At 36.2% G+C, this 22,564-nt stretch overlaps 1 protein-coding gene across 3 annotated transcripts in view; it reads right to left on the reverse strand.

Moving 5' to 3' along the window:
- Positions 1–22,564, reverse strand: part of MALRD1 (MAM and LDL receptor class A domain containing 1) — a 286,556-nt gene that overhangs the window by 27,225 nt on the left and 236,767 nt on the right. The gene's annotated exons all lie outside the window — the stretch shown is intronic.

Consider the following 22,564-nt stretch of genomic DNA (forward strand, 5'->3'; position numbering starts at 1 on the left):
TAAAGATTATAAACTTGGTTCCTCTACAAGTAATGGCCCATTTCTGTGAATAATCAGGGAAACCACAACTGTATTACATAGGCACTACTTTATTATAGGCACTATAGTAGATTAGGAAAGGAAAATGGATACTTATCGCAAAGTCAGTCTGCATGTCTGCTTTTCACTACTGTTTACCCTCTGAATATCTTTCACATGGATGAATCTGCAATGTTCTGGTGATATTAAATAGTGATTTTAAAAGCTTGAGCAATGGCTGAGTTTCACTGTCTGTATTAAACCACACATTTGGCACAAATAAAAAAAAAATGTGATAAAACAATCACTAATAATCAATAATTAATTCTTTCCCTCCCCCCACCCTCCACCCCTTTCCAGCATTGGTCTAGTGTTTTTATCAGCTGAAGTGGTCTGCTTTAACCACAGCCTGCCAACACAGGACATTGCTCCTGGCAGGGGTATTGTAGTACATATTGTAGATTATAAATCATTTTTTCATTTCCAGACAATCATAAATTTATCTGCTTACACGGGAGACAACACTACACAATAACATCTAATGCTGCTGCTTCTCAACATCGTACAAGTCAGGCACACAAGTACAGGCTAAGACTGCATCAACACTTACAAATATATTCTTTAAAACTTTTCTGTTGTATTTTAAATGTACACCTACAACAAAGCAAAAAAAAAAGCCATAAAAAATGTCTGCTTTTCTTACCCTCCATGTAATAGAGAGACAGTGGTTTACATTCCATTTGAATCACTCATCTCCCAGAAAAGGCTTCTGCAGTAAGTCTTACACATGCCAATATGGTCCATGAAAAAGAATAATGCTGGGACAAAGTCTCTGCATAAATTGTACAGTCCTCTTCTGATGTTACAGATGAATTCCACAGAAGCTTTGGGAATTCACTCTCTAGCTTCTTGCTAACAAGTTAAAATTAGGAAATCTGCAGAGAAATGACCTTTAAACAATTTATGAGAAACTTTAGATGCAATAAAAATAATTGCACTGCAACCTTTCCCCCAGCTCCACATTCTCTTAGCGTTGTTATGGTTACAGAGTCAAGACTTCAGAATTTAGGAGAGGCTGAAATTAAGGATTTCCAGGTAATTTCAAATCAAACCCTCATATAGGTATTCAGACACAATATTTAATTGGAAGATCACAAACTTCCCCTGCTTCCTGGCTCAAATCAAAACCTTTAATTCTGGCATTCGGTGCTTGCCGTTGCAACATCCCATTATCATGGGATACAGCAGATGTAATTTACTATACTTAATATAAAACAGAAAAAAATACTTTGACAAGTAGCTAAACCATCTCTTATGTTGTCAGTGTTCAAACCTTCAAACTTCAGCATTGAATACTACTCCATTAGTTGACATTAAGAGAAATGTGAACTCCAACTACATTCTTGAAACCTTTATTGAGGAAAAGAGATGGCTCAAAATCTGGCTAATTTGCCTGAATAATGAAGGATAAAAGATTGAGCAGTTTATACAGTTTATATACTTGGCACTTTGCTATAGTAAAACCCTGCCCATGGTCTTTAGTGCACAACACGTTGTTAATAAAATATGGTGAGCAATGGCTAATGACAGAAGAATTTCTAACAGCACTACAGTATCCATTCAGTAAACTCTTTTCTTGGTTGCAGTCAAAGAATATGAAGCACAGAGGAAGAACTGAGAATTATTCCCCGATGTTGATGCTACCCCTGCAATAAATCACTGTACTTCTACAATTCAGAGCAACCTTTAGGCTCCCCTAAAATGTATGACTAGGCACAATGAGCACCTAGGTAACCTACATTGCTAGGTAACCATAGCCATAAATAATAGACAGAGATAGCATTTGTAGGGTCAAGAGAATCTTGGCTATATTCCCTTTTTGTACTGTTTTTCTACTGTTGATCTTTCTTATGTCAACAGTTGGAATAAGGTGGCAGGGAGCCATGACAAAGACGCTGTATTTATAAGGGAAAGATTTACATTTTTATAAAGACACTGTGTCGGTAAGGATCATGACCAAGACTTCTATATAAACCTAACTGAATAAGTGACTCTATTCATCTATTTTTGCTCTAGATGCAAGGACATTGCAATTTTTCATGCAATTTTTCTCCGTGGATCTAGCGGATCTTTTTTTTAACCACTCTTGAAACAGACAATTGCAATGCCGTGCCTTTACAAGCAGACAACTACAATGCTTTACTCCTCCACATCAAATAACTGAAAATCAATAAACAATATCTTAATTTCACAGATCTTTTCAAAAATTAGAGTAAAAATGTATCATAATACTGCATATCAATTAATTTTTTCCATGCATGGTAAATAAATTCACAATGTTAGTATAGCAAAACATGAAATATTTTAAATTTCACAAAAATTACTTGAGTTAGCCAATTGTACAACTTACAAATGACAACTTATTTGAACATGACAGTTTTCCATCATTTGAAAGAGATTAACACTGATGCTTTCTAACAACTTCTGTTTTTTCTCACTAGAAAGATTTTCTCATAGCAGTTCTTTTGAATCTGTTCATAGAGAAACAAGAATGACCGTAAGTTTTTTCTTCTTTTCATGATGTACTTGACGGCCTGTGTTACAGGGTTGCCAATTTTTCTGTCTATAAATTTTCTGTCCAATTCTTCTGTCCTTTTTCTTGTCTTAGGAAGAATCATTTTCCTCATAATTTTAGAGATCAGGAGTCTGTAGTACCTTTTCCCTCTCTCCAAAACTTCAACTTTTGTAGTTACGTTGCAGTATTAACCAAAACTCACAATCAGAACTGATGTTACAGCTGGACTACTAAACCCCAAAAGACATGGTGTGGGAACCAAGTATATCAGCAAAGCTGTGAAAATAGTGACAAACTAATGCAAGGTTAGCACGATGGTCATTCTTGTGATTTTGTCACGGGATTTGTGATGCATATTTTTCATATTAAGTATTTGAGAATCTCAATCTATTTCTTTCCTAATGTAAATATATAGTTAGCTTGTATGTTTATTTTCAGGTTTATGCTAAGCTCCTTTTTAATAAGCAAGATGAGCTTTAGTTGAACCCTCTGTAAGGGGAAGTTCTTTCTCTGGGAAACTACAGAGCAGGCAGAGGAGAGCAGGAAAGGAAAGAGAGGGCTGCAGATATAACCAGGCTTGGCTGGCAAGAAAGGCACAGCATGGAGCTGCAAGCCTGCAGCTTACACAGAGACACTGAGAAACTCCCGAAAGGAGAGAGAGATGAGGCCTCAGAGCAGAGGGAAGATTCCCGGAGACCAAAGCAGCAGGAGCAGGGCTTGCTGCCACTTAGAAAGTATCTGAGTTAACCGCAACTAGGCCAGGAAGCAAGGACATATCTGCAAGGACAAGTAAGCAAGGGGACAGCTGCCTGTAAACCCTTTCATTTCTACTCTGTCATCCCTATCTGAGTTTTCTCTGCTCAAATAGTATTCTAATTCAGATTCTAATAAAAGCTGGCTTTTAGTTTAAAAGCCTTTCTGTGTTCAGTCTGGGCACATCCACTTCAAAGACACAGCCAGCAAGAGCCTGACAGTATGTTGCAAGTGCATCTTAAGGTCTCAAAAAAGAATGTAACAGTATTATTAAAAAAAAATTCAAATGCTTTTTTCACGGTCTGATATAGGTCCTATGATATTGCAAACTTCACAACCACAGAGCTAGAGCCTTTTTTGGGGTCCCTCATCTTGTGGGTGTGATGATACTGTAAAACCTCCAGCAAAAAGCACTGGACCCGGTGGCAGCTGCATCTCTAGGCTTTTTGCCACACACAAGGGAAAGGTGAGACATGCAGCTGCTGGAAGTGACAGGAGCCTGAGCGGCTATCCTGCCTCTGCTTTGCTGAGAAGGGGCAGGCCAGATGGAAGCATCCTGCATGACGGACTCAGTCATTATGCCTGACTGGACTACAGCATGGCCTCCCAGTTATTTATTATCGGTTTCAGAGAGTGGCCCTGCACCAGAGCTGTATGTTTTCTCAGGCACAAGGGGAAATCCTGATGTATAGACATGCTTCTAGTGTAATAGTAGAGAAAGTAGGCAGCTGCCAGTCCACACGTTGGCAAGGACAACCAGTGCCCAGAATTATTGCTTATTATGCCTTCCTGCCTGCCTGCCTTCCTGGCAAATTAGCAAAGTGAAAAATCTTGTAGCCAGGCTCATCCCAGAGGAAATGGAAAGGAAAAATGATGTATGTTTTCTTCTCTCAACACAGTAAGGAACAATGCCAACCAAGCTGGGAGAAAACAATATTTTGACAGCATTAATACCTGTCTGCTCCTTGTCCTTAACTTGCTACTTTCAGCTTAGTTTTTAGCTCAGCAGACCATCTACCACCTATCACCACTACCATCTACATCACCTTATTTCAGTTATTGACCTAACTCATTCCTCTTTTAGTTAAAGATCTTGCAAATTTTCCGATCACTCAGAGCTCGACCAGTTTAGAAACACAGCTCCACATCCCTGCAAGAGCGATTCCACTCCTACGTTGCCTGACCCTGCATATCCTTCCAGACTGCTCATCCTAGAGGAGCTTAACAGGGCAAGACGCATACGGAGAACTCAGCTCTCTGCCCAGGCTGACCTGATGAAAGGTTAAATTAACTGGCTCATAGGACAGTGATTTACTTCCATTTGAGAGTAAAAGTTATTTGGAATGGATCAGAGGAAGAATTTTGACTCAGGCCATACATACATGAGCAAGGCATCCCCTCTATTTTTTAACTTTAACAGACTAGAATGCCAAAACCAGAACTCTTATCCTACATACATTGAAATAAAAAATGCATAGTTATTTGTTTCTTGATGTTTATAATAATTAAGAATTTTAAGTGGCTGTTCTTAAGGAACAATGTTTTGGGAGGTTTTAAAGCAATCCAAAGTTTGATTAATAAATATATTTGTAATACTTCATGGACAGATAAATTTTCTCCTTTATGTAGTTAAGCAGACTTCTATTACAAGGAATTAAGTTCAGGATCTTTTGCTCAAATATCCAGGAGAGAAAGGAATGTTTATAATCCTCTTTTATGTTTAAAGACTCACTCTGAAGGTCAGCAGTTAGATGGGGACACAATCACAAACATTGGACCAGATAGGATTTCTGCAGATGGAAGAGTTATAGTGCTGTCCACCTATAATAGACTGCAGATTATAATCTTTTCTGAGTCTCTTTGCTTGATTTGGTTTGGAATTCCAATGAAAAAATGTCTTTCCTGGTGTTTTATATTTTGGACAGATGGTAAACACCACAAGACTAGTTTTTAGGATATTTCTACAGATGGTCCTACTAAGAAAAGGAAATGAGGAAGCAAAGCAAAGTTACAAAACAAAAACAAATAACAAACTGTTCTAAATAGAAATGAAAAATAATACTTTTGTCATCAACTTCACATAATAGACACTTGGTCGATATTCTAGAAAACATATTTCACGCTGGATCTGAAGAAACTTTGATATCAAGAAATTAAGATTATAACTTTACATTTATTTTAATCATAATAAAAACAAATCAGCTATGTGAAGAGTTCAGAAACAATGGGATTTTTAAACTGGGAGATCCTTTCAAAAGGATTGTAAAGATTATTCTTTGAATATTCAAAAATGCAACTGCTAATCCAACAGAATGTTTGATTAAGGACTGGAAATGCTCCATTAAGGACTGGAAATTATCACAAACTGCAAAACAGAGGAGGAAAAGATAAAAGGTCAAGTCCTGTCTTTAATCAACTTGTGCAGTTCAATACCACAATGCAATAGTTTCATTGTTCAGCAGACCAGCACCATATTTCTGATCACTTAAAAGTTTAATTTTGTGAAGTATTGATTAGCAATAACTGCAATTTTAAAAGGAAAAACGAAGGCCAAGTTTTCATTAAAATAGTATCTTTGATTATTGTAAAACTAAGCCTGTTAAAAACAAGGTTCTGTTTCAAAGTAAATCCTTTTGGTAAGATATGAACAAAGTCCTGCCTGACTGACATGGTGAAGTGTAAGCTTAGGTGGCTTTTTCACTCTCTACTTCCAGAAGATAAGCATGTTCACATGAGCTGAAGAACTGGTCCAATTATTATTGTGAAGTTATTTTCCACTATGAGCTAGACACCCAAACAGTATGGGGCCAACATACTGCAAAGCATGGAAAATGAATTTGTTGCAGCGTGTAAAAGTTGTCAATGTGCTATGAACATCACTACAAACTGAAGGACCTACTCACTTTTGTAAACTGAGGCTCTGCTGTATTTTGGTTTTGTTTTCACCATTGAAATGCTGCTAGTATGTCAGGTTCCCCTCAGTCTTTTCTTGATGGGTTAAGGGTTAATATAAGATCAAGAGTGTTCATGTACAAGGTGTTCTTGTGAACAATCCATTATATGAGTTTAATTACCTTTGAGGTTAATTATTTCTTTCCTGAGCATTTCAGCCTGACTTGGTGCTTGTTTCACTCTTTTTAAATTTCTTCCTCAAGAAATAAACTGAGATTTTTTTTTTCCATGAGGATTCAATAAAAACAGCCTTCCTGTTGCTCTGGTCACACGCACAGCAAAAAGGAAGTTAAACTGTTTGCTGACATATCTCTTATGGTTTGGGTCTGAGCCTCTGTTCTTGAGCCTGCTGCCAGAAGTTTGACTTGCACAGACAATACTTTGTGGGTGGTGACTTCACTGGAAATTGAGAGACAAGAACTGGAGAAATGTCCTGTGTGCCATATCTGTGGTGATTAGGAAAGCATTACTGTATCCACACTTTTAAAGTCACAGCAGATGTGCTTATTTTGTGGTAGCCAGGCAGTGGAAGAAAGCAGTCCTCCAGCCCCTAAACCCCAGCTTAGCTAATCATAAGGAAGGTAAGCAAATGCAGTATTTTTCTCATGGCATTTCATAAACACAGGGTTGCAAAATGAATGTGAATGGAAAGGCCAATAATCTCTCCATCCCTTATGATCTGCATATAATTGTGGTTTGCCTGAACTGGATGAAAGCTCAGGATAATTATTTGGAAAGATCTGCATTGCTTAGAGAACTAACATATCGGTGTCAGTTCCTATCTCACCTTTGAATTGTTTGAGAAAACAGAGATGATTCATCCATCTGAACGTTGATACATTCATTGCTAGCAGATATGTAAGGTCCACGTGCTATCCTAGATCCAGATGTGGAATTTCTATTAATATCATTCATATTTCCCTACAAGGAATTTAGCTCACAGTCAGTCCTAAGAGAGCAGAAAAGAACACTTTTCCAACATATATATAGAATAAATGAATAGCCACTAAAGATGTAGAAATATCAATAACTATTTACCCTGAGGATATGTGATTTACTCTTGCATATGGTATGTGACATTATAAACACAAAGCTCCAATAATAGATAAGCACTGATTCTCAAGATTATTAAAAACAGGTAGTAAAAGCCATTTTTGCTTAAACACATTACTGAAATTAATCTTTGATGAATATTCTTAACAGGAGTCTGGTACTTCACTGCTGAAGTTCAGCAGAGCTTAGTCATCAGACTGCTACACACATCTATCATTACCTCACTCTGACATTAGTTTTCCAGAAACCTCAATAACATTAAAAAAAAAATAGCAAAAGCATGCTCTTTATTCATTTGATTTTTATCATTTTGAAATAGGCACATAAGAAAATCACAATGTTTTGGAAGAAGTCATATTATTCTTCCACACTTTTACAACTTTATTGTTTCTTCAGAAACTGTTTATCTTCTCAAGATATTCAGAAGTGTCCATGATCATAGGAAATTAATATTTATTTATGTACTTAAAATTTACTACTGCAGTTCCGGTATTATTGTATCTGGGTCCCATTTCATCAAGGCAAACAAAACCCCAAAGAGCCCCTCTTTTGAAGAGTTTGAAACAAACAAGACAAGAAGGGCTGGAGGAGAGGGAACACTCTTTTCACCTCCTTACTGATGAAGAAGTGAGTCTCAGAAAGTATAAGGGCGAATTTTAATAATACCTAAGTAATATTAGGTCAAAAACTCTTCTTGAAAGTCAGCATGTTACAGGCTTTTAAATTGCTTCCATCCTTTGGAAGAGCATGCAAGCACATACTGGGGGAGCTGCACATACTGAACTCAGAAATTGTCAAACCCAGACCTATGCTTTAATCTCAGGACTAGTTTTATATCCTCAGAGAAGCAGAGTAAATGGATGTGCACAGTAAGTGCTCAATTACTCAAGCACTTTTGTCTGTGGCCTTAGAATTTATACTTCAAAAATTTGATTTTTAAAGGTCCAGCCATCTTTCCTGCCAGGCTTCATAAATCTGTGCCTGAAACTGCTTCTTGAACTGCCCTAAAAATAACAATAAAAACACATTCCATGTGGGCTCTTTGCTTGCAGAAGTCATGAGGAATGTACACACTGGAGCTATTTGGAATACTTAGCTTCAATAAATTTTTAAACCACTAGAAAAAATGCTCTTTACAATTTCTCTGTGCTTCCTGTTTCACTGACGATAAACCAGAATATAAGCCACAGATATACGAATCTCTTACAACTGTTGTATTTTGGTAATATTAGAAGGAAGTCCATTTTGGCACACTGGGTAGAAATATTTTGTAAAAAAGGCACACTTATTTCACATGAAGAATTATTTTTTAGATGTTGAAGAAGAAGCACATCTCCTGAAAACCTCTTCCCTTCATCATGTAGCATACAGATTTATCTGATGCGCTTGTACAGTGATAGCCCAAACTTGCACTGAGAACAGTGAATCATGACTGGGTACTTCCTTAAAGTCTATAATCATAAAACAAAATTAAGGTACAATCTAAGAACAAGGACAAGTATTCTTCCTCTCTAAATATTTCAGAGGTTTTGACTAGGGCAGATGGGCTATTTTCTGTCAAAAATAACTTTGTAGACTTTTTTTGGACCAGATTCTTTTTGCAGAATATGTCAGTTTGTTAAAATTTCTGTTTTTCACAAGAAAATTGTAATAGGTTTGTTATTCTGGTGAAAAGATGATCCTTTATCTTGAGAATCTGAGCAAGAATATCACTATTCTCATTTGTATTAGCATGTCCCAGAGGTAGAAGGGGAAAAAGGGAGCAATTTTCCAATTAACTTCAATTCCCTCAGGTAACACTTAGCAAAGTCAAAGCAAATTACCGTTTACAGAATTAGGGTAAAATCCTTTTGTCTGTTTAAGAAATAATATTATATCTCTATTATCCTCGAAACGCATAAAGATTATTCTTCTCCCATCTCCAAGTTAAAAGAAAAAGATGCAAACAAGTCAGTCTGGTCCATGGCTTAACAAGGACTTTTTCAAAGGCCTCCTGATAGATTATTGTCCTAAGCCAACCAGAAAAAGGGGAGAGTGGGCAGACAGAATTCTCAACATGGAAACTTTGATTACTGTAGAAGCCTGTAATGTCCTCGGCAGAGATTTGCATGTTGCAGTCTAGCCTGCCTCTACAAAAAAAGTTTTATAATTATCTCCTGCACATTTTTTGGAGTACTTCTTGTACATTTTTCACAGTTATAAGAAATAAATAAAAATTGCCTGAAAAATTAACCACGGCATTTGCTTTAGCTTTTGCAAACTTATACCAGTTGTGAGACTTTTATACTACTAGAACAAAATAGGTTATTTAAAAAAGAACATCAGGCTGGAGACTGAAGATGAGAAAATTGTAAAATGAGCTCGAATGTCAAAGGCAAGATTATGGTACTATGCTTTGACTCTCTGAATTTCATGGGAAAATCATAGGCATAATTCCTTCAAGTGATAAGTCCTGGTTTCAAGTACATTTAGAATGAAGCTTTTTTGAAAAAAATGCCTGCTTTCTGCTCAGTAAATACAAAGTGTTGAGTCCAGTTGGGCTTCAAACTTTGACAAGGGTGCAGAGACCTATTAGAATATGGACAATTTATTGCTATTATTGTGTGGTGTGGGTTCATCCTGCCCAATTTACACCCCAGATTACCAACTAGTATTTAAAACAAGTGTTCATATTTTATTTGCTATGATGAATGATAGATGGAGTGGTAATATATTCTGAAGGCTCCAAAAGTACAGTTCTTCATTAACATTTGATGCAATACAGGGGGGAGCAATGAGATGAAAAAAAGGAGGACACGGTCAAAACAACGGTCAGAAGAATCCTCTCTGCAACTACTTTCTGCACTTCAGATATATTATTAGCATCTACATTTACAATGACTTTTATCTTACTATCTGACATAACAGCAAGCTGAAATATATTCTAATGGCACAAGATATTAAAAAGATAGCCATAGAAGCATTAGAAATATACATATATATATATATATACACACACATTTAAAAAGATAATTGTAGTGTATTTAGTATGCTGGTGTGATCCAGTTTATCTTGGTTACACAGGGGTATGCACATTTCTAGCTTTCCTCTACTATCCTATCATCCATCAGAAAAAAATCACAATTAATTACGTTAAGTAAAACATTCTCAGTCTGTGGCCTTTCGTTGATTTTATGTATGGAAAACATACTGATAGGTTTTATCAATAGCATAAGGGACGACCTGACAAACGGAGAAAAACATGATAAGATAGTTATTAAAGCACTAGGAGTATAACAACAAATAGCTGCTCTGCAGTCTCAAAATTGCATTTTGCCAGATCACCTCACTTTTACCTCTGGAAATAAAAGTCTTGGGAAGATTATCTCAGTGGGTTTCTATGACTATGTAAGCACAATATTTTTCAAGTACTAAAATATTCAAGAAGTTTTAGGGGATCTTTCTTCCATTTTCTTAAGTCCCAATCAAATTTCACATTAACAAAGTATTACTTCACAGAAGGGATAAAGAAAAAAAAGCAAATTAAAGCTTTTTTCCACTTTTTGAAGGCTATTAGAGATAATGGCTGGTTAATAAACTCCTGTTGGCCACTATTTTTCTTACAGACTACAATACAAATCAAACCATCCACTTTAATTCACCTTGCAATAAATCAGTGGTTTCCAAATGAGTAGCTAAAATCTGCAAATGCAATTACCAGAGGAGAAGTAACTATCTATAAATTAGAATTCTGCTCTATGCAAAACAAGCAGTAGGATATTCAAGGCTATGTAGAACTGCTTAAAAAAAAAGGTGTGATCCAGCTCCTAGTGAAGAAAAGTACCATCAGTAGCTTGTGAGCTTGTATAGGAAACTCAAACATGCAAGGACTGCACAATACAGGCTCCATTTAGCTGTTGGTAGTCATCTTTTTGTTAGCTTCATTTTACAGCCCTAAGCTAATTTTTGTAATTTGCTCAAGCTTTGCCACCAATTTCAGTAGAACAGGCATTGTCTGTGGAAAATACAATAGCTAGCAAAGAATAGTGGCAAGAGGATAAAGATACAAAATTGAAATGTTCCAACTGGAAACAAGGGAACTCACAGAGCAATAAAAATAATTCTTTAATATGTTAAGTTAAAGGCCCAGAGCTTAAAAACATTTTATGTTAGAATTTAGACAATCATTAATGTACAATCACATTTAAGACTTATTTTATAGGATTCATCGTCACCTATGGTTGTCTCCAGCACTGTTTTCTTTTCTTTTCCAATAAAGACACTTGTCAAGGATTAGCCTAGGTGCAAAGCATGTGTTAATACATGGTTGATACCTGAAATCCATCCAAAGAATTTGTACAGCTTCCAAGGTGCTCTACATGTATAGAACTAGAAAGAAAAATCAAGAAGCCAATCTGGGCTCTTTGACAGTTGTTTCTCAGTGACTACAGAAAGAAGCACCACGGTATTTGTTTCCATGTGGCTGCATGGCAGGTGAGTTATGGCACAGTATGGTTCAGCATGGCTGGCGAGCCATATGGAAACTTTCCAGAGTTCTGGCTCACAATTTATGTGTGTTCTGCTTTGTTATCTAATCTGTCGAAAAACCACACATACTGCAAATGATCAAAGAATACGATAAAATATCATATATCTTGGCCAACTCATTTCTCATCCACAATAATTCACTTAAATCCAAACCTTTCCACCCTCTACCCTTTAAAAACAAACAAACAAAATCCCAGCCTCCTGCAGTTTACTGAATGCTCCATGCTTCAAGCCTAGTTTGATAACTTACGGTTACTCCTGCAGTAACTCTACTGAGATCAATACTGTAACTCTTGTATAAGCCATATTTACTTTACAGATTTTAAAGGATATTTCAAAGTTCACATATATCTTACAATCTGATCTGCATTTTTAAAAGCAAGATATTTCTGCACATTAGCAACATGACTTGCAGACCAGAAGCAGACAGAATTTTTTAAGCTTTAATGTATATGTACCTTTTCCCTGGGGTGTATACAAAAGTCTGTGTGGGAATAGCACATAGTTACTGCTTCCCTCCTAGAGATGCAGCCTAGTAGCTGATTAGAGCAATGGAAAACATGAAAAGACCCTTCCAAGCGTTGAGAAAAATCCTCTATGTTTGTATGTGTGTTTAAAATTAAAATGCATGGAGCTTTCCAGATCAGTCAACACTGCAAAAGCTGGCAAGAGAAGTTCAAAAGTTCTGCTTAATTTAGTAGAATTTGCTGCTTTTAGGTGATCGCTTAGCCACCTAGCAACAGCACAAAGGGTACAATTCTTGGAGACTTAGATTCACACTGGCTGAGCAAGAAGGAAAATTGCAAACATGCAAGACAGCTTGAGGAACTTGTGACACCAGGGAGTCTTGTGGGTCGGATTGGGTGGGCCACAAGTCAGGATATAGTTACTACAGAATGGAAGACATATTTCTTTCCTACACAACTTATGTGCTAATACTGATACTCAAATGCCAATCTCTCCCATCCCCACCTTTTCTGCCAGCCTCAACAGAGGCCTAAATGCATCACAATCTGTCTCATTGTAGTACAGGTCCAAAACTCTAATCAACATGCTTGATGGTATATATCTTCTCCAAAAGCCTCTAACTCCCTCACAAAGTTTATCACATATTGTATATTAGATATGTGCAACATCCAGGTACCTCCTACAGTGAGAGTTCTAGCGGTAAGCTGATCCTAGGCAATGGAGAAAGGCAGCTGTAATCTTAGGACATGTGAATACAGGTGCCCAGACCACGCACCATCTCTTATTGTTCCATTCATTTAAATCCAGTAAGATTGAGTTTGGAGGAAGATCCTTACTCAAGCTAAGTAATAATAACCGAATCTGGCCTTTATTAATTATTGTTTGATTTTATGTAATCCAAAATATGCAGAATACTTTACAGGCCTATAAAAGGATATTCCCAAAGATGTTATTAAGTTTCTGTAGACAAAAACCATTCCTATGGATGTGGAGAAGAGGCTGTAGCACAAGAATCTTTGTATCCTTTGTCTTTATACCTCCATTACTATATAATTCTTCAACTGGTCCCCAATTTTCTTTCTTTTTAAAAGTATTTCTGTGTTTTTACAGCTATTTCTTCCTGTTTTGAGTAAAACAGAACCCCAAGCATCAGTATTTAAAGTTTTTCATCTGTATTTCTTACTCTTCAGCATCTGGAGTTCACAAGAGTGACCCTTCAGGGAACCCTCATGCTTTGGCAAACATCCAATATCCAGTATTAATTCATATCCTTCCCTGGTAAAACTGTCTCTCATTATCACTCAACAAGTGTCCTCTCTTACGGATACACTTCCCAGATCCGAAGCTTGTCCCTATTGTAGACAAAACTATCTCCAGAATTTTAACTGTAATGATGCTTACAGTTCTGGAGTATAAAGCATGCTGAAGTAAGGGTGTACCAAGAGATTTCTCTCCACCTAGTAATAATAAAAAACTTGCCATAGTTTCTTAAACATTGCAGTTGCCTGATTTCTCTTTGATTCTGTTTGTAAAGAATTAATTGAAAACTATAGCAATCAAAATAGAAACATAGAATATTTATCAGACAGGCTGAATACTTTTAGCATTTTAAGCACTACTGATATTTCACTGCTAAGATTTATGGGGAGAGCAAATCCAACTGAAAAAAGCATTTTTCTCCCATAAGCAATTTTATATGCTCAAGCCATTTTCACTTTATCTACTAAATTATGCTCCTGTGCCTATACGTCTCTGAATAAGATTACAGTATCTTCATACAAAAGCATCAACTATTTTGATCAGATTCTACATATAATTCTCACTTCGATGCTGAGTGTTGCAGTAGGGTTTATAATATACTACATCACCATTTAAAAGGAAACATTTACCACATACTGTTACTTTTATTCCCAAAGCTAGGAGTTCCTCTCAACTTCAAAATCTTGTAAGAAAAGGTTGTATATAACTTTCATTAGTCTCTTTGACTTAGAAATTGTGCAGGAAATTCCTTGCTTCTTTTCTACACAAGCAAAAACCTCTCCTCTTAGCGCAATAAGGACAAGAATATGAAAACATGTAGGTCACAATTAGCTATGCAGAATGACTGATGGACTACAGCTGACTATGTCTGTCCCTTATAACTGCTATTCCAACTCTGGCAATGGGTCAGTCAAGAGAATCTTTTTCAGTTTTTCAGAGTAATAGTATTTCATCTCAGTGTATTACAGATAAAGATTATAAACTACTTCGCTCATTTTCTTTTTTACAGAGAATCTGAGCTTCAGTTTTCCATACAAAAAGAGAAAAACCAAAGAGTTAAGTGAGAAAGTTAGCTTTGATTTACACTGAATCAGGTGCTACAGATTTCTCAAAAACATGACCAGAAAGAAACTTTAGGTCTGTGCACTTGTGTTTGTTTAAGGAAATAAAACACCTGCCTTCATTAAGGAGCAGTCAAAATTTAACAGGGATATCAAGGCAACTTAAATTTAGGTTTGGAATAGAGAATACTGCAAAACTGCAAAAAAACCCCAGATTCTTTCTGAAATCATTTGATCCAGCAATCAGCTGATTCAGACCATTCACGGGGGAACTTCAAAGGGTGCCACTGCCTCACTGGTTTATTTCTCTCCCAGACTTCCCTATGCATTTTGTTAGGTTTGGCAGAAAGAAACATTTTTTCCTCTGCTTTTTTCACCTCTCGGGGTTACAGGATGTATGAAGCAGCTGGGTCCAGTGTGTTGAGGTCTTAGCTGACCTCAGGATTATACTATTATCTGCAAACAGAAAAAAGAAAGCAAAGGTCAAAGTAACTGCTTCTAAATAGAAAAGATAACTAGTATACACATTTTTAAAGAAGAACTTGATGATTTGCTTGATGTGTTCTCACCTTTCATGGAAAGGTTCCCATTCAATAAAACTCTTTTTGGCAATTGTATTTTCTTTTAAGCCATTCAGTATGAGTAAAAGTGGGGAAAATACTAAAAGTACAAAATTCGTCAAACAAACTTGGCATGTTTTTTGCCAAAGGATCAGTATTTCCTTGAATTCTAATAAGAAAATTCAGTGAAAAAATTTACAATATTTTTTCAGTTTATGTTACAAAATGATTGCTGAAAGTCCTGTGAGTAGGTGATCAGTAGCAAAATAAAAAGCTGTTTCAGTCCAACTATTACAAAACAGAGCTACTATTACAACAAGAGCAAATGCATGAGACTTAGTAATCTATGTTTTTGTCACATTGCGCCAGTTCTGGGAACAAAGGGGCTGCCTGAAAACACACAGTCCCTTTCCCAGGTAGAGCTCTGTGTGGCTACTTAACTCTCTACTTCCTCAGGGTTCTGGCAAAACGGTTTATTTTTTTGGCTGGCAGTGTCCTACCTTCTATAATCAGTACACGACAAATTTTGGTATGTAATATTTTGTCTTTAGAGACAGACACTATACCTGGATTATAATTCTGGGAGAGATGAAGATGCTCCACAGGGAGACTTTTCATACTCAGCATATATAAGAGAGGAAGTGCTGATGTACACAGAAAAGGCATATACAGCATGATAGGGAGAATTTCAAATCACTGTTATACTTTCTAATCTCCAGTGTTTAGGGAAAAACAAAAAACCCAAAAATTCATGCAGGTGACAGTGAAGCACAAGACAATCTGCAGGGAAATCAGTATTCCAGTTCTCCACAGTGGCAGTCTGCAAGAGTTTTTGGATAACCTGAAGATAGACAGGGAGTCAACATCTGAGTGCACCTAAATGCCACAGCCAGATTCAACAGGAAAACAAAACACCCCAATACAATGACCCAGCCTGTTGAATCAAATATGCAGTTTGAACAGGGTATTAATAATATAACTCCAGGGCTGGTGCAGGGAACACTGAGAGACAATTTACAGATTTTAGAAATATTTTAGACCCTAAAGCAAGGGCATTATATCTGGATTATATATATATTCTTCTATGCTAGTTGTCATCCTAATGCAAGGAGAAAGAACAAAAAAAATGATTAATTATTAATATTTGAATAGATAAGATTAAAATTCCACAAGCATCTAGTTGAGTTCGACTGATTATTTCATATGACTGCCAAAAGCAAACACAAAAGGTGTGAACATGACATTTATTTTTAAATTAAAACTCTAGAGAAAACGATTTTTCATTATTCAAACATTTTATAAACAAGGACTCCAACTTCAAAAGCATGTATGAAATTTCATTGGGAACCAATTCTGTTTAGGTTGCGTATACTTGTGCTGTTCTTATGTAGCTCTGATTAGTGTTTTTTTATCAAATGGAATCAAAGCGTTGGTCCTCAAGAGTTCAATTTCCTCTGATACTTAATGTTCTCATCTCATGTTTTTTGTCTGTGACATCATAGTTGCCTGTTTTGGAAAAGACCATGATGCTAGAAACATGAGGAGCCAAAAAGCAATAGGATTATTCCATGAGGAACAAGAATCCTGATTTCATGATTTTTTTTTTCTTAATAAGAAAGGATAAAGAGAAAACAGAAAATAAGATATGAAGTAAACTTATTTCTGAACAGAACCTTCAGGAGAGTTTTCTGGGAGCAAATCATTAGACGTGCATTTCAATCAACAATGTGTATTTTCATTTACAGCTGGCTGTGTCTCATTTATTCTGGAGAATTGAAATATTTTGCCAGTCTTCCCACTGCAAAATTTACCCAACTCAAGCAAACTCAACTGGTTACTGTATTTGCCTCAGCATCACTTTTCAGATAGGTATTGAGGTAATAGAAAGATATGAAACAACTTCCTTTATGCTCCCTATGCATGTTTGCATATATGTCTCCATATTAGTATAAGCTTTTGTCTTCGTTCCCCAGAAACCAAAGCTAACATACCTTTTCAATGTCAATATCTTATCTTTTTGACTACTCATCAGAGCTTTCTTTTCCATTCATGGTTACATCCTTGTTCCATTCTTCCTCTTTATCTACAACTGCTTTTGCATGGCGACCACTTTCTTGGGTACAGATATAGCCTCTATACAGCATTCTCAACTTACCTGCTAATCAAATCTAAAAGAAAATTCCTAGGAAAAAGTGAAAGCAGTATCAATTTGCCTTGCTCCACCAGGTTATAATGTGTAGCGACTCAGCAGCTACTGTTGCACCAGCAGTCCGTGGTGCAGCTGAGGGGGGAATCTTTGAGAGCAGCAGGACAAACAGCTGAAGTGGGAACTGCCACACTGTCCCCTTGCAAACTTTTTTTTTTCCATATGAATTAGATGTGTCTGTCTTGTCACTCTCTAGGCTTTGCTTTTCAACCAAATCATGGGCTACATCTTTCCAAGCATTTTTTTCTTAGATGGGAATACTGTTATCACTCCTTTTTCATGGCATACTGTGTTATATTTAAACAATCTTTTACCTTTTACAATCTTTTACACTTTTACCTTTTAAAGGAAACCCCCACCATCATTTCCTCTAAAATCCAGTAAGACAGTAGATGTAAGAACACATCTAAATACAAACACATTCAGAAAAAACCACACATTCCTCACTGGAAGACATTGCCCAGAGAGCATGTGGGATTTCCATCCTTGCACGTATATAAAACTTGACTGGAAAAGGCATCAAGCAAGTCTACTATGACATTGTTTAAAGTTGTATGCAAGATTTCAGGGTTTTTCCTCAAAAATATGGTGCAAGCAGTAGAAGTTAGCATTCTGAAGACAAAAATCAGATTCAGAGAAAATGTCTCCATTATTAAAAAGTAACCTTTTTTTTTTGTTTTTGTGAAATACTGTTTGTTGTTGTGCCGTTGGGGATAAAACACTTCATTTGCACATTAAAACAGACCATTTTTGATTATAATAGAGAGTTCCTTTTAAAAATGAGAAGAAGAGAAGAGAAAAAATAGGGAACTGAATAGCCTGTAGCTTTTCTAAGGAGAATAAGCAAAAAACCTCTCTTCTGAATCAGTTATAACCCTGTAAAATCAATTCTTCCTTAAAACATAAAAGGGAAGGTCATCTTTTTTACTTTCATCAAGCAAAACAAACAAACAAAATAATTCAATTCCTATACTATGGGCCAAATCAGCATTTAGATACACAGCTACAAAGATTACCTTAATTAACTATCTATCTATAAAGATTACTTGAAATTCCAGTCTCCACAGCTCACTTGGTTAGAGGGTATATATTTAATGTAATTGAAAAACTATATTTAATGAAGATTTATTTCTAATTTCTAATGTGATTGTTTAACTACAGGGTAGTGAATGTAATTACATTTTCCGCTTAACGATAGACCTTCAGGGTTCAGGCATTAATAAAAGTCCATCTTTTACACTCCTTTGTATTAGTCAGTGTAACTCCTCTTAATTTTGGTATACTAGGAAACATCTGTATGAAATAAAATGAAAGATAAGTACTATGATGAGTTTATTATATGTGAGCTGTGGTACAACTTAAATGTGAATGTCATGTAATAACCTTGTCCGGCCGGTATTAGAGTTAAAATCATGTATTACCAAGCAGGTAAGAAACATCATTGTGTTTTCACATTTTATTTCAGCACTAGTACATCTTTGAAACCTCACCCTTCCATTTCAGAGACTGACAAACACACATTTCCCAAGATGCTTGTTGTCATCAATACCCCTTTCCTAAGTTTCCAAAAATCTGTGGTCTCGTCTTTTGAAACAAATCAGACAAACAATTGGGGAAAGTACACATACAATAACAGGAATAATTTGGAAATCAGACCATTGAGTATGCAAAAATTTTGGCTATTATTGCTCAAATTATCACAATTTGTACATAGAGCCATGGTAACTGATTGCCACTACAGAAAAGATCTCAACTGATTGCCGCTACAGAAGAGATCTCAGTCAGGTCAAACAGGAGCCACATTTTGTGAAAGAAGACTGGCTGTAGCATTTGAGACCAAAGTGTAGCCAACTTGTATACCCAGCAAACAGTGAGAACAGAACAAACATATTTGGTACGTTCCCCAAGTACTCTCCCAGCCAAATAAGAGAAGCAAATGCAAATGGCTCTCAGGCCTAACTCAGAATTCAAATACTAGTGAGGATCAGGAGAGCCAGCAAGCTGGGTTTCATTCAAATAGTAAGCTAAACATCGTCCCTGAAGAACCATTGCTAGGCATTTCATTGCAAACTCTTGCTGGGGACAAAAAAAATCAACAGGACAACCAACAAGACATCTGTCATCGTATCAATAGTCACATTTTCAAATGTGACCTCTTGTTAAAGTTAACACATTCATTATGTATCAGCTAAGAAAAGCTGTTTTCACTAATGTGAACAGAAATGACCCTCCTCCCCCAGTATACCAACTCTCTTATCTGGTCCAACACATGTTGCAACCTGATCTAGACTTGTATCCACTATTATCTCTTCCACCTTATCTACTGGTATCTCCATTGAGGAGCCCACCTTCCCAGAGCTCCTGAACCCTCTTAGTTATGTACTACCGAAAGAAAGTCAGGCTGACTTCCTAACCATGCACATATAAATGCATAACTAAGCAGCAATAGTGTGTACATACAAAAATATAAAGCATCACTCAAATTTGAGAAGAAGTACTAAATGTATAAAATCTACAATCAATTTTCAACATCTTTAAATAGTCGGGTTTTTTGCCTAAGCAACTACAAATTCAGTATGTTTTAATGCTAACTTATCAAACAAGCTGGAGGAGTATATACAGTTAACTATTTCAACCAGATTGCACTAAAAGCACAGGAAAAAAACGTCTCTCATCACCAGTAAAAATGCTTTTGTGACACTGCATTCTCTTCTATCAATATATCTCAAATTAAGGTAAGATGAGATATGATTTCTGATTTTATAGGAATGTGATGAAACCTTGAATCAGCCTATTGAGATCTGCCTAGACTTTTTTCCCTTAAATTGAGTTTCTTAGAGAAGGCCCAAAGGGCTTTAAACTCCAGAGTCATATTTTATTTAACAGAAACTGGAACACTAACATCTCAAGTAAAGACTGGAATTGGTTGTGTAAGACAAATAGAAATAAAAGGATATATTGACAAAACTAGCCCTTCCCCACTGTGTCACTGAAGAGTAGATGCTATCCACTTCAGCCCAGCTTAGTGACTTTTAGGGTCACTGTAATCTCCACACAGTTACCTCTGAGTAGCTAGGAAGATTCTCCTTTTCTGGCATTTCAGAGACAGGGCAGTATCCACACTCTGCTCTTTTCACGGTTTCCTTGCTGTCACAGGCATCCTTACTTGTGCTTCTTTTTCTCCTGACCTAACCCGCAATCTAGAAGAGCAGTTGCTCCCAAGAGAAGGAGATATCTTTGCCTAAATATCATCCCCTTTTTAAGGAAATATAAGCTTAGAACTGAGAATAAACAGATAAAAAGCTAGTGTTTCTTCCACAATAATTTCTAGGTTTTTTTTTTTTTTTCCTCACAAATGAAAACTGGGACACTTCTACATTTTTTGTGTTTAAGGAATATTTTTGATCTTTTCCTTCTTTTCATGATACTGACATGGGATTTTCAAATATCACGCAGAAGCTTATCTTAGAAATGGCTAACCTGCCCATTATTATATGTATGCTTAATTCCTTCAAAATGTTATAAAGCCTCGAATGTTACTGATATCAGACTGCTGATCTGCCAACTCCTTTTCTTCTCCATTTGCTATTCTCCAGTCGTATCCCTGGAGAAAGCAGTAGAGCTTTCAAAAAGCCTTTCATCATTGCAACATGCACTATTTTTCTAGTATTCTTGAACAGAGATCACTTATTCCCTTGACACAAGCACATACAGCTCTTGAAATTATGTTTTCCCATTAGTTAGGTCATTTTCATTTCTATGCCTTCACTCCAGGCACCTGTGCATTGCGCCAAAATTCATATCATATTCCTTATTGAATGCTAAAAGAATTATTCATTGTATTATCCTTAGTCTGTATTATTAAATGATTATAAAATATTTTAAATGATTTATTATATTATCCTTAATACCATATTTATTGTCCTTAATCTGTCTTCTCAGTACTGCAACTTCCTCTGCTTCCATCTTATTTATGTGGATGAAGAACCACTTGCTAATTGGTTTCCTTTCATTTGCAAGATCAGACACATCTTCAGTTTGCATAATTCTCTTGTATCCCTAAAATCTCAATCACTCCCCCAGTTTCTTGCCTCTGAAAGAATTTTTGTGTTGATGAATGATTTAATCTGTAACAATGATTTAATCTATCAACTGTCAGCTCTAGCTATTCCTAATTCCTTTACTTCCTGCTGACTATCCATTCCATGTCACCCGAAACATTTCCCTAAGCTTTTAGTCTCCTTTTGCTCTATGTTCCATCAGTTTTTAAATGGTCATCTTAAGGAAATTGCAAGCTTCTTGCAGAGGCCATTCTCTGTTCCAACAGAGGAGATTTTTGGGGAAATCTACAATTAATTAACAGTGTTTTCTGAGAGCTAAAGCAAACTACTCAAATACAAAAGTGCCTGCATTTGCTGATATGTTATTTATCACATTTCTTCAGGCAGTAATGATAAGCCCCTTGAAATTCTGTGTGCAGGCTTACTAATTTGAGTTTCCTAGAGATTAGGACACAAGACTTAACATCTGGTCATGACTAAAATAGATACTCTGATAAAACAATCTCTTCTTTAGTAAGTTGGGAAACTCTGTGGCAAGATCCATAGAAGGACATGAAGGACAAAAACATGATAGAATACAACATTGTTTTCTTTGAACTTCAAAAAAGTTTCCTGTCATTTCCTGGGGAAACAGTGATATGTTTTATAAATCAAATCCTTCAAATATCTTGAGACACCTTTTAATGACTCTTACATTCCACATCAGAAGTATATTCCTTATTTGTGTTTTAGCATAGAGCACTGCCAGAAAAAAAGTGACAGCAAATGTTTAATCTTTTGTTTGGAAAATCAGTCTCCCTTTCCCCAAATATATGGAAAAATTATAACAGAGATATATCTTAAGTTCAGGCAAAGATGGTAATGGGGCCTGTTTTAAATCTTGTCTGAGGTACACAATGCCTGCTGCATATAAAGCATCGTTTTTCATAATATAGCGTGTTTTTAAATGTTGACATGACATATGTTCATGTGAAACAAAGAAAACTTAAGATGTCAGGCAAACAGGCTGACCCATGTAGTGATGGATGAACATCACAAAAAGTTCTATTTGATAAATAGTATTCTTCTCA

This window comes from Dromaius novaehollandiae, chromosome 2 (genome assembly GCF_036370855.1).
Source record: "Dromaius novaehollandiae isolate bDroNov1 chromosome 2, bDroNov1.hap1, whole genome shotgun sequence".
Lineage (NCBI taxonomy): Eukaryota > Metazoa > Chordata > Aves > Casuariiformes > Dromaiidae > Dromaius > Dromaius novaehollandiae.